Raw genomic sequence first — 13,126 nt, 5'->3', positions numbered from 1 at the left:
GTACTGAGATTATTATATAATTTAATGCTTGATTTTGTGAATATGGTGTATCATATTGGTTAATTTGTGGGTATTAATAAACCATCCCTGCATCCTGGACTAAATCCCACTTGATCATGAGGTATGATCCTTTTAATATGTTGTTGAATTTTGTTTGCTAATATTTTGTAGTTGTGAAGCCATCTGGTCCTGAACTTTTGTTCATTGGGGTTTTTTTAAATTGCTACTTCAATTTCATTACTGGTGATTGGTCTGTTCAGATTCTCTATTTCTTCCTGATTCAGTCTTGGAAACGTTATGTTTCTAGAAATTTATCCATTTCTTTTAGGTTGTTCAATTTGTTGGCCTATAATTGTTCATAATAATCTCTTGTGTTTCTTTTTATTCTGTGGTGTCATTTTTAACTTTTCCTCTTTCATTTCTTATTTATTTGGGCCCTCTGTCTTCTTTTCTTGATGAGTCTGACTAAAGGTTTATCAATTTTGTTTATATTTTCCAAGAAGCAGCTCTTAGTTTCACTGATCTTTTCTGTTGTTTCTTTAGTCTCTATTTCATTTATTTCCACTCTGTTCTTTATTATTTCCATCCTTCTACTGACTTTGGGCTTTTTTTTAGTTCCTTCAGGTGTAGGTTTAGATTGAGATTTTTTTTATTTCGTGAAGTAGGCCTTCATCACTATAAGCTTCCCTCCTACTACTTTTGCTGGATCTCATAGCTTTCTGGAACATTTTGTTTCCATTTTTGTCTTGTTGCATCTTTTAAAATTTTCTTTTTGATCTCTTTGACTCATTCGTTGTTTACCTTCAAATGTTTGTGTTTTTTCCCGTTTTCTTCTTTTAATTGATTTCTAGTTTCATATGGTTGTGGTCAGAATGGATGTTTGATATGATTTCAGTCTTTTATTGAGACTTTTTTTGTAGCCTAACATCTGATCTGTCCTGGAAAGTGTTCCAAGTGCACTTGAAAAGAATGTGCATTCTGCTGTTTTGGTTTGCAATGTTCTGCATACATATCTATTAAGTCCATCTGGACTAATGTGTCATTTAGGGCCAATGTTTCCTTTTTCATTTACTGTCTGGATGATGTATCCATTGAGGTAAGTGTGGTGTTAAAGTCCCTTACTACTGTTACTGTGTTATTGTCAATATCTCCCTTTAAGTCTGTTACTATTTGCTTTATGTATGTAAGTGATCTTATGTTGGGTATATAGATAGTTACAAGTGTTACATCCTCTTGTTAGATTGATCCCTTTATCATTATGTAATGCCCTTTTTTGTCTCTTGTTCTGGTCTTTGTTTTAATGTCCTCTATATCCACGATTCCACATCTGCAGATTCAACCCACTATGGATTTTGTAGTACTGTACTATTTAGTGAAAGAAATCCATATATAATTGGACCCATGCATTTCAAACTCATGTTGTTCAAGGGTCAACTGTAATTATTTTAGATATAGATTATTTTGCTACTTATATCTTTAACCTTCATAGTAGCTTTATACATCGTTGATCCACTACCTTTACTGCAGGCATACTTTGAAGATATCGCAGATTTGGTTCCAGATCACCAAGTAAAGCAAATACTGCAATGAAACCAGTCACACAAATTTTTACTTTCACAGTGAATATAAAAGTTTTTACTCCATCATGGTCTATTAAATGTGCTGTAGAATTTTGTCTAAAAAATAAGGTACATATCTTAATATAAAAATACTTTATTTCTAAAAAAAAAGACTAACCATCGTCTGAACCTTCAGTGAGTCTCATCTTTTTGCCGGTGGATGGTGTGGCCTCAATATTGATGGCTGCTGACTGATCAGGGTGATAGTTCCTGAAGGTTGGGGTGGCTGTAGCAATTTCTTAAAAGAAGACAGTAATAAAGTTTGCCACATCAATTGACTCTTCTTTCCATAAACGATTTCTCTGTAGCATGCAATACTGTTTGACAGCATTATACCATACTAGAACTTATTTCAACATTGAAGTCAATCCTCTCAGACCTTACTGTTGCTTTATCAACTTAGCTCATGTAAAATTATGTAACATTCTAAATCCCTTGCTGTCATTTCAACAATTTTCACAGCAGCTTCACCTGGAATAGATTTTATCTCAAGAAACCACTTTCTTTGTTCATCCACAAGAAGCAGGTCCTTATGCATTCAAGTTTTATCATGAGGTTGTAGCAGTTCAATCACATCTTCAGACTCCAGCTCTAATTCTAGTTCTCTTTCTATTTCTACCACATCTGTAGTGATTTCCTGTACTGTAAATCTTGAACCTTTGACGTTACCCATGAGGGTTGGAATAAACTTCTTCCAAACTCCTGTTAATGTTGATATTTTAACCTCTCCCCATGAATCATGAATGTCCTTACTGACATTGAAAATAGTGAATCCTGTTGAGAAGGTTTTCAATTAACTTTGCCCAGATCCATCAGAGGAATCACTATCTATAGCAGCTATAGAGTTATGAAATATATTTAAGACTTGAAAGTTGAAATTACTCCTTGATCCATGTGCTACAAAATAGATATAATGTTAGCAGGCATGAAAACAACATGAATTTCATTGTAAATCTCCATCAGCATTCTGGGTGACCAGGTCCATTGTCAGTGAGCAGTAATATTTTGAAAGAAATCTTTTTTTCTGGGCAGTAGGTCTCAACAGTGGGCAAAAATATCCAGTAAACCATATTATAAACAGATGTACTGTCATCCAGGCTTTGTTGTTTCATTTATAGAGCATAGGCAGGGTAGATTTAGCATAATTCTTAAAGGGCCCTAGAATTTTGGGAATGTTAAATGAGCACTGGCTACAACTTCAAGTCACCAGTTGCATTAGCCCCTAACAAGGCAGTCAGCCTGTCCTTTGAAGCTTGGAAGCCATGCATTTACTTCTCCTCTCTAGCAATCAGAGTCCTCGGTGCCATCTTGTTCCAATAGAAGGCTGTGTTTGTCTCCATTGAAAATCTGTTGTTTACTGTACCCACCTTCATTAATGATCTTAGCTAGATCTTATGGAATGCTTGCTTCAGCTTCTACATCAGCACTTGCTGCTTCACTTTGCATTTTGTTTGTTTGTTTTTTTAAACATCTTTATTGGGGTATAATTGTTTTACAATGGTGTGTTAGTTTCTGCTTTATAACAAAGTGAATCAGTTATACATATACATATGTTCCCATATGTCTTCCCTCTTGCGTCTCCCTCCCTCCCACCCTCCCTATCCCACTCCTCCAGGCTGTCACAAAGCACCGAGCCAATATCCCTGTGCCATGCGGCTGCTTCCCACTAGCTATCTACCTTACTATGTTTGTTAGTGTGTATATGTCCATGACTCTCTCTCGCCCTGTCACAGCTCACCCTTCCCCCTCCCCATAACCTCAAGTCCGTTCTCTAGTAGGTCTGCGTCTTTATTCCTGCCTTCCCCCTAGGTACTTCATGACATTTTTTTTCTTAAATTCCATATATATGTGTTAGCATACGGTATTTGTCTTTTTCTTTCTGACTTACTTCACTCTGTATGACAGACTCTAGGTCTATCCACCTCATTACAAATAGCTCAATTTTGTTTCTTTTTATGGCTGAGTAATATTCCATTGTATATATGTGCCACATCTTCTTTATCCATTCATCCGATGATGGGCACTTAGGTTGTTTCCATCTCCGGGCTATTGTAAATAGAGCTGCAATGAACATTTTGGTACATGACTCTTTTTGAATTTTGGTTTTCTCAGGGTACATGCCCAGTAGTGGGATTGCTGGGTCATATGGTAGTTCTATTTGTAGTTTTTTCAGGAACCTCCATACTGTTCTCCATAGTGGCTGAACCAATTCACATTCCCACCAGCAGTGCAAGAGTGTTCCCTTTTCTCCACACCCTCTCCAGCATTTATTGTTTCTAGATTTTTTGATGATGGCCATTCTGACTGGTGTGAGATGATATCTCATTGTAGTTTTGATTTGCATTTCTCTAATGATTAATGATGTTGAGCATTCTTTCATGTGCTTGTTGGGAGTCTGTATATCTTCTTTGGAGAAATGTCTATTTAGGTCTTCTGCCCATTTTTGGATTGGGTTGTTTTTTTTTTTGTTATTGAGCTGCATGAGCTGCTTGTAAATTTTGGAGATTAATCCTTTGTCGGTTGCTTCATTTGCAAATATTTTCTCCCATTCTGAGGGTTGTCTTTTAGTCTTGTTTATGGTTTCCTTTGTTGTGCAAAACCTTTGAAGTTTCATTAGGTCCCATTTGTTTATTTTTGTTTTTATTTCCATTACTCTAGGAGGTGGGTCAGAAAGGATCTTGCTGTGATTTATGTCATAGAGTGTTCTGCCTATGTTTTCCTCTAAGAGTTTGATAGTTTCTGGCCTTACATTTAGGTCTTTAATCCATTTTGAGCTTTTTTTTTTTTTTTTTGCGTTACGCAGGCCTCTCACTGCTGTGACCTCTCCCGTTGTGGAGCACAGGCTCCAGACTCGCAGGCTCAGCGGCCATGGCTCATGGGCCCAGCCACTCCGCGGCATGTGGGATGCTCCCAGACCGGGGCACGAACCCACGTCCCCTGCATCGGCAGGCGGACTCTCAACCACTGCGCCACCAGGGAAGCCCTGAGCTTATTTTTGTGTATGGTGTTAGGGAGTGATCTAATCTCATACTTTTACATGTACCTGTCCAGTTTTCCCAGCACCACTTATTGAAGAGGCTATCCTTTCTCCACTGTACATTCTTGCCACCTTTATCAAAGATAAGGTGTCCATATGTGCGTGGGTTTATCTCTGGGCTTTCTATCCTGTTCCATTGATCTATCTTTCTGTTTTTGTGCCAGTACCATACTGTCTTGATTACTGTAGCTTTGTAGTATAGTCTGAAGTCAGGGAGCCTGATTCCTCCAGCTCCTTTTTTCATTCTCAGGATTGCTTTGGCTATTCGGGGTCTTTTGTGTTTCCATACAAATTGCGAAATTTTTTTTCTAGTTCTGTGAAAAATGCCAGTGGTAGTTTGATAGGGATTGCATTGAATCTATAGATTGCTTTGGGTAGTAGAGTCATTTTCACAATGTTGATTCTTCCAATCCAAGAACATGGTATATCTCTCCATCTATTTGTATCATCTTTAATTTCTTTCATCAGTGTCTTATAATTTTCTGCATACAGGTCTTTTGTCTCCTTAGGTAGGTTTATTCCTAGATATTTTATTCTTTTTGTTGCAATGGTAAATGGGAGTGTTTTCTTGATTTCACTTTCAGATTTTTCATCATTAGTATATAGGAATGCCAGAGATTTCTGTGCATTAATTTTGTATCCTGCCACTTTACCAAATTCATTGATTAGCTCTAGTAGTTTTCTGGTAGCATCTTTAGGATTCTCTATGTATAGGATCATGTCATCTGCAAACAGTGACAGCTTTACTTCTTCTTTTCCGATTTGGATTCCTTTTATTTCCTTTTCTTCTCTGATTGCTGTGGCTAAACCTTCCAAAACTATGTTGAATAACAGTGGTGAGAGTGGGCAACCTTGTCTTGTTCCTGATCTTAGTGGAAATGCTTTCAGTTTTTCACCATTGAGGATGATGTTGGCTGTGGGCTTGTCATATATGGCCTTTATTATGTTGAGGAAAGTTCCCTCTATGCCTACTTTCTGGAGGGTTTTTATCATAAATGGGTGTTGAATTTTGTCAAAAGCTTTCTCTGCATCTGTTGAGATGATCATATGGTTTTTCTCCTTCAATTTGTTAATATGGTTTATCACATTGATAGATTTGCATATATTGAAGAATCCTTGCATTCCTGGAATAAACCCCACTTGATCATGGTGTATGATCCTTTTAATGTGCTGTTGGATTCTGTTTGCTAGTATTTTGTTGAGGATTTTTGCATCTATGTTCATCAGTGATATTGGCCTGTAGTTTTCTTTCTTTGTGACATCCTTGTCTGGTTTTGGTATCAAGGTGATGGTGGCCTCGTAGAAGGAATTTGGGAGTGTTCCTCCCTCTGCTATATTTTGGAAGAGTTTGAGAAGGATAGGTGTTAGCTCTTCTCTAAATGTTTGATAGAATTCGCCTGTGAAGCCATCTGGTCCTGGGCTTTTGTTTGTTGGAAGATTTTTAATCACAGTTTCAATTTCAGTGCTTGTGATTGGTCTGTTCATATTTTCTATTTCTTCCTGATTCAGTCTTGGCAGGTTGTGCGTTTCTAAGAATTTGTCCATTTCTTCCAGATTGTCCATTTTATTGGCATAGAGTTGCTTGTAGTAATCTCTCATGATCTTTTTTATTTCTGCAGTGTCAATTGTTACCTCTCCTTTTTCATTTCTAATTCTATTGATTTGAGTCTTCTCCCTTTTTTTCTTGATGAGTCTGGCTAGTGGTTTATCTATTTTGTTTATGTTCTCAAAGAACCAGCTTTTAGTTTTATTGATCTTTGCTATTGTTTCCTTCATTTCTTTTTCATTTATTTCTGATCTGATTTTTATGATTTCTTTCCTTCTGCTAACATTGGGGTTGTTTTGTTCTTCTTTCTATTATTGCTTGAGGTGCAAGGTTAGGTTGTTTATTCGAGATGTTTCCTGCTTCTTAAGGTGGGCTTGTATTGCTATAAACTTCCCCCTTAGAACTGCTTTTGCTGCATCCCATAGGTTTTGGGTCGTTGTGTCTCCATTGTCATTTGTTTCTAGGTATTTTTTTATTTCCTCTTTGATTTCTTCAGTGATCACTTCATTATTAAGTAGTGTATTGTTTAGCCTCCATGTGTTTGTATTTTTTACAGATCTTTTCCTGTAATTGATATCTAGTCTCATGGCGTTGTGGTCAGAAAAGATACTTGATACAATTTCAATTTTCTTAAATTTACGAAGGCTTGATTTGTGACCCAAGATATGATGTATTCTGGAGAATGTTCCATGAGCACTTGAGAAAAATGTGTATTCTGTTGTTTTTGGATGGAGTGTCCTATAAATATCAATTAAGTCCATCTTGTTTAATGTATCATTTAAAGCTTGTGTTTCCTTATTTATTTTCATTTTGCATGATCTGTCCATGGGTGAAAGTGGGGTGTTTAAGTCCCCTACTATGAATGTGTTACTGTCGATTTCCCCTTTTATGGCTGTTAGTATTTGCCTTATGTATTGAGGTGCTCCTATGTTGGGTGCATAAATATTTACAATTGTTATATCTTTTTCTTGGATTGATCCCTTGATCATTATGTAGTGTCCTTTTTTGTCTCTTTTAATAGTCCTTATTTTAAAGTCTATTTTGTCTGATATGAGAATTGCTACTCCAGCTTTCTTTGGTTTCCATTTGCATGGAATATCTTTTTCCATCCCCTTACTTTCAGTCTGTATGTGTCTCTAGGTCTGAAATGGGTCTCTTGTAGACAGCATATATAAGGGTCTTGTTTTTGTATCCATTCATCCAATCTGTGTCTTTTGGTGGGAGCATTTAGTCCATTTACATTTAAGGTAATTATCGATATGTATATTCCTATTCCCATTTTCTAAATTGTTTTGGGTTCGTTATTATAGGTCTTTTCCTTCTCTTGTGTTTCTTGTCTAGAGAAGTTCCTTTAGCATTTGTCGTAAAGCTGGTTGGGTGGTGCTGAACTCTCTCAGCTTTTGCTTGTCTGTAAAGGTTTTAATTTCTCCATCAAATCTGAATGAGATCCTTGCTGGGTAGAGTAGTCTTGGCTGCAGGTTTTTCTCCTTCATCACTTTCATTATGTCCTGCCACTCCCTTCTGGCTTGTAGGGTTTCTGCTGAGAGATCAGCTGTTAACCTTATGGGGATTCCCTTATGTGTTATTTGTTGTTTTTCCCTTGCTGCTTTTAATATGCTTTCTTTGAATTTAATTTTTGACAGTTTGATTAATATATGTCTTGGCGTATTTCTCCTTGTATTTATCCTGTATGGGACTCTCGGTGCTTCCTGGACTTGATTAACTATTTCGTTTCCCATATTAAGGAAGTTTTCAACTATAATCTCTTCAAATATTTTCTCAGTCCCTTTCTTTTTCTCTTCTTCTTCTGGAACCCCTGTAATTCGAATGTTGGTGCGTTTAATGTTGTCCCAGAGGTCTCTGAGACTGTCCTCAGTTCTTTTCATTCTTTTTTCTTTATTCTGCTCTGCAGTAGTTATTTCCACTATTTTATCTTCCAGGTCACTTATCCGTTCTTCTGCCTCAGTTATTCTGCTATTGATCCCATCTAGAGTACTTCTAATTTCATTTATTGTGTTGTTCATCGTTGCTTGTTTCATCTTTATTTCTTCTAGGTCCTTGTTAACTGTTTCTTGCATTTTGTCCATTCTATTTCCAAGATTTCGGATCATCCTTACTATCATTATTCTGAATTCTTTTTCAGGTAGACTGCCTATTTCCTCTTCATTTGTTAGGTCTGGTGCATTTTTATCTTGTTCCTTTATCTGCTGTGTGTTTTTCTGTCTTCTCATTTTGCTTATCTTACTGTGTTTGGGGTCTCCTTTTTGCAGACTGCAGGTTCGTAGTTCCCGCTGTTTTTGATGTCTGTCTCCAGTGGCTAAGGTTGGTTCAGTGGGTTGTGTAGGCTTCCTGGTGGAGGGGACTAGTGCCTGTGTTGTGGTGGATGAGGCTGGATCTTGTCTCTCTAGTGGGCAGGTTCACGTCTGGTGGTGTGTTTTGGGGTGTCTGTGGCCTTATTATGATTTTAGGCAGCCTCTCTGCTAATGGGTGGGGTTGTGTTCCTGTTTTGCTAGTTGTTTGGCATAGGTTGTCCAGCACTGTGGCTTGCTGGTCATTGAGTGAAGCTGGGTGCTGGTGTTAAGATGGAGGTCTCTGGGAGATTTTCGCCGTTTGATATTATGTGGAGCTGGGAGGTCTCTTGTTGACCAGTGTCCTGAAGTTGGCTCTCCTACCTCAGAGGCAGAGCCCTGACTCCTGGCTGGAGCACCAAGAGCCTTTCATCCACACAGCTCAGAATAAAAGGGAGAAGAAGTAGAGAGAATTAGTAGAAGTATGAGGAAAGAAAGAAGGAAAGGAGGGAAGGAAGGAAGGAAGAAAGAAAGAAGCAAAGAAGGAAAGAAAGGAGGGAGGGAGGGAGGAAGGAAGGAAGGAGGGAAAGAAGGAAAAAAGACAGAAAGAAGATACAGTAAAAATTAAAGTATAATAAAGTTATTGAATTAAAAAATTCTTATTTAGAAAAAAAAAAAGGGACAGATAGAACCTTAGGACAAATGTTGGAAGCAAAGCTATACAGACAAAATCTTACACAGAAGCATACACATACACCCTCACTAAAAGAGGTAAAGGGGGAAAAATCATAAATCTTGCTCTCAGAGACCACCTCCTCAATTTGGGATGATTCGTTGTCTAAAGGAGGGAAGGAAGGAAGGAAGGAAAGAAAGAAAGAACGAAGGTAAAGTATAATAACGTTATTAAAATTAAAATTAATTATTAAGAAAAAAATTTTAAAAATAACCATGGACGGATAGAACCCTAGGACAAATGGTGGAAGCAAGACTATACAGACAAGATCTCACACAGAAGCATACACATACACATTCACAAAAAGAGGAAAAGGGAAAAAATCATAGATCTTGCTTCTAAAGTCCACTTCCTTAATTTGGGATGATTCCTTGTCTATTCATGTATTCCACAGATGCAGGGTATATCAAGTTGATTGTGGAGCTTTAATCTGCTGCTTCTGAGGCTGCTGGGAGAGATTTCCCTTTCTCTTTGTTCTCACAGCTCACCGGGGCTCAGCTTTGGATTTGGCCCTGCCTCGGAGTGTAGGTCGCTGGAGGGCGTCTGTTTTTTGCTCAGACAGGACGGGGTTAAAGGAGCCGCTGATTCGGGGGCTCTGGCGCACTCAGGCCGGGGGGGAGGGAGGGGCATGGAGTGCGGGGCGGGCCTGCGGCGGCTAAGGCCGGCATGACTTTGCACCAGCCTGAGTCCCGCCGTGCGTTCTCCCGGGGAAGTTGTCCCTGGATCCCGGCAACCTGGCAGTGGCGGGCTGCACACGCTTCGCGGAAGAGGGGTGTGGAGAGTGGCCTGTGCTCGCACACAGGCCCCTTGGTGGCGGCAGCAGCAGCCTTAGCGTCTCCCGCCCGTCTCTGGGGTCCGCGCTTTCAGCCGCGGCTCGCGCCCGTCTCTGGGGTTCGGGCTTTTAGCCGCGGCTCGCGCCTGTCTCTGGAGTTCCTTTAAGCAACGTTCTTAAACCCCTCTCCTCACGCACCAGGAAACAGAGGGAAGAAAAAGTCTCTTGCCTCTTCGGCAGGTGCAGACTTTTCCCCAGACTCCCTCCCGGCTAGCCGTGGTGCACTAACCCCTTCAGGCTATGTTCAAGCCGCCAACCCCAGTCTTCTCCCTGCGCTCCGTCTGAAACCGAAACCCGAGCCTCAGAGCCTCAGCTCGCAGCCCCGCCCGCCGCGGTGGGTGAGCAGACAAGCCTCTCGGGCTGGTGAGTGCCGGTCGGCACCGATCCTCTGTGCGGGAATCTCCCCGCTTTGCCCTCCGCACCCGTTGCTGTGCACTCCTCCGCGGCTTCGAAGCTCCCCCCTCCGCCTCCCGCAGTCTCCGCCCGCGAAGGGGCTTCCTAGGTTGTGGAAACTTTTCCTCCTTCACCGCTCCCTCCCACTGGTGCAGGTCCGTCCCTATTCTTTTGTCTCTGTTTTTTCTTTTTTTTCTTTTGCCCTACCCAGGTACGTGGGGGAGTTTCTTGCCTTTTGGGAGGTCTGAGGTCTTCTGCCAGCCTTCAGTAGGTGTTCTGTAGGAGTTGTTCCACGTGTAGATGTATTTCTGGTGTATCTGTGGGGAGGAAGGTGATCTCCGCGTCTTACTCTTCCGCCATCTTCAAGGTCCCCTCGGGAGGTTGTGAGCACAGGGGACTCTTTTCTATATTCAGTATCTGATAATAACCTATAATGGAAAGGAATCTTTTGGGAGGTCTGAGGTCTTCTGCCAGCGTTCAGTAGGTGTTCTGTAGGAGTTGTTCCATGTGTAGATGTATTTCTGGTGTATCTGTGGGGAGGAAGGCGTTCTCCGCATCTTACTCTTCCGCCATCTTCCCGGAACATCACACTTTGCATTTTGATGTTATGGAAATGTCTTCTTTGCTTCACCTAATGAATCAACCTCTGTTAGCTTAGGACTTTACTTCTGCAGCTTCCTTACCTCTCTCATCCTTCATTGAATTGAAGAGTTAGACTCTTGCTCCAGATTAGGCTTTGGCTTAAGGGAATGTTGTGGCTGGTTTGGTCTTCTATCCAGACCACTAAAACTTTCTCCGTATCAACAATAAGCCTGTTTCACTTATCATTCATGTGTTCACTGGAGTAGCACTTTAAGTTTCTTTCAAGAACTTTTCCTTTGCATTTACAACTTACGATGAAGTTAGGCCTCTTGCTCCAGTTAGCTGTCTTGGCTTTTGACATGCCTTCCTCACCAAGCTTAATCAGTTCTAGTTTTTGATTTGAAGTGAGGGATGTGTGACCCTTCCTTTCACTTGAACACTTAAAGGCCACTGTAGGGTTATTAATTGCCTAATTTGAATATTGTTGTGTCTCAGGGAATAGCGTGGCCTGAGGTGAGGGAGAGAGATGGAGGGGATGGCTGGTTAGTGGAGCAGTCAGAACACACACAACGTTTATCAGTTTAAGTTTACTGTCTTATGTGGGTGCAGTTCAAGGAGCCCCAAAGCAGTTACAATAGTACCATCAAAAATCACTGATCACAGGTCACCATAACAAATAAAATAATAATGAAAATGTTTGAAATATTGTCAGAATTACCAAAATGTGGCACAGAAATATGAAACAAGCAAATGCTGTTAGAAAATGGTGCCAATGGACTTGCTTAATTCAGGGTTGCCTCACACCTTCAATTTGTAAAATACACAGTATCTACAAAGCACAATAAAGTCAAGTGCAATAAAACAAGGTACGCCTATATATGTTTGCCTTTACCAGTGATAGTTTTTTCTTTATTTTCTGTTTCTAGTTATGGCCTTTTCTTTTCCATCTAAGGAAGTCCCTTAGCCATTTCTTTTAAGGCCAGCTTAGTGGTGACAAATTCCTTTAGCTTTTGCTGTCAGGAAACTCTTTCTCCTTCGATTCTGAATGATAACCTTGTAGGGTAGAGCATTCTTCTTTGTAAGTTTTTTTTTTTCTTTTAATACTCTGAATATATTGTTCCAGTCCCTTTTGGCCTGTAAGATTTCTGCTGAAAAGTCAGCTGATAGTCTTCTGGGGGTTTCCTTATATGTAACTAGTTGTTTTTCTCTTGCCGCTTTTAAGGTTCTCTCTTTACAATTAAAATGGTGAAAGTGAAAAGTAACGTGTCTTGGTGTGGGTCTCTTTGGGTTCATCTTTTTTGGGACTCTCTGGTTCCTGGACTTTGATATCTGTTTCCTTTACCGGGTTAGGGAAATTTTCAACCATTATTTCTTCAAATAGATTTTCTGTCCCTTTCTCTCTGTCTTTTCCTTCTTAGACCCCTATAATGCAAATATTAGTATGTTTGATGTTGTTTCAGAGGTCCCTTAAACTATCTTAGTTGTTGTTTTTTTCCATTCTTTTTTCTTTTTGTTGTTCTGATTGGGTAATTTCCATTACCCTGTCTTCCAGATTGTCAATTTGTTCTTCTGCCTCCTCTAATCTGCTGTTGATTCCTCCTAGTGTATTTTTCATTTCAGTTTTTATATTCTTCAGTTCTCATTGTTTCCTTTTTATATTTTCTATATCTTTGTTGAATTTCTCACTGAGTTTATCTATTCTCCCAAGTTCAGTGAGCATTTTTATGACTGTTATTTTAAACACTGTACTTGATAAATTGCTTATCTCCATTTAATTTAGTTCTTTTTCTGAGGTTTTGTCTTTTCTTTTGTTTGGAAGGCCCTCCATTGTCTCCTCATTTTGCCTAATTCTCCGTGTTTGTTTCTTGTACAGGCATACCTTGGAGATACTGTGGGTTAGGTTCCAGACCACTGCAATAAAGTGAATATCCTAATAAAGCAAGTCACACAAATTTTTTGATTTCCCAGTGTATATAAAAGTTATATTTAGGAATTCCCTGGTGGTCCAATGGTTAGGGCTCTGTGCTTCCACTGCAGGGGGCATGGGTTCAATCCCTGGTCGAGGAACTAAGATCCTGCATGCCATGTGGCACGGC

This window comes from Orcinus orca, chromosome 3, assembly GCF_937001465.1.
Source record: "Orcinus orca chromosome 3, mOrcOrc1.1, whole genome shotgun sequence".
Lineage (NCBI taxonomy): Eukaryota > Metazoa > Chordata > Mammalia > Artiodactyla > Delphinidae > Orcinus > Orcinus orca.
This window is presented reverse-complemented; position numbering follows the sequence as displayed.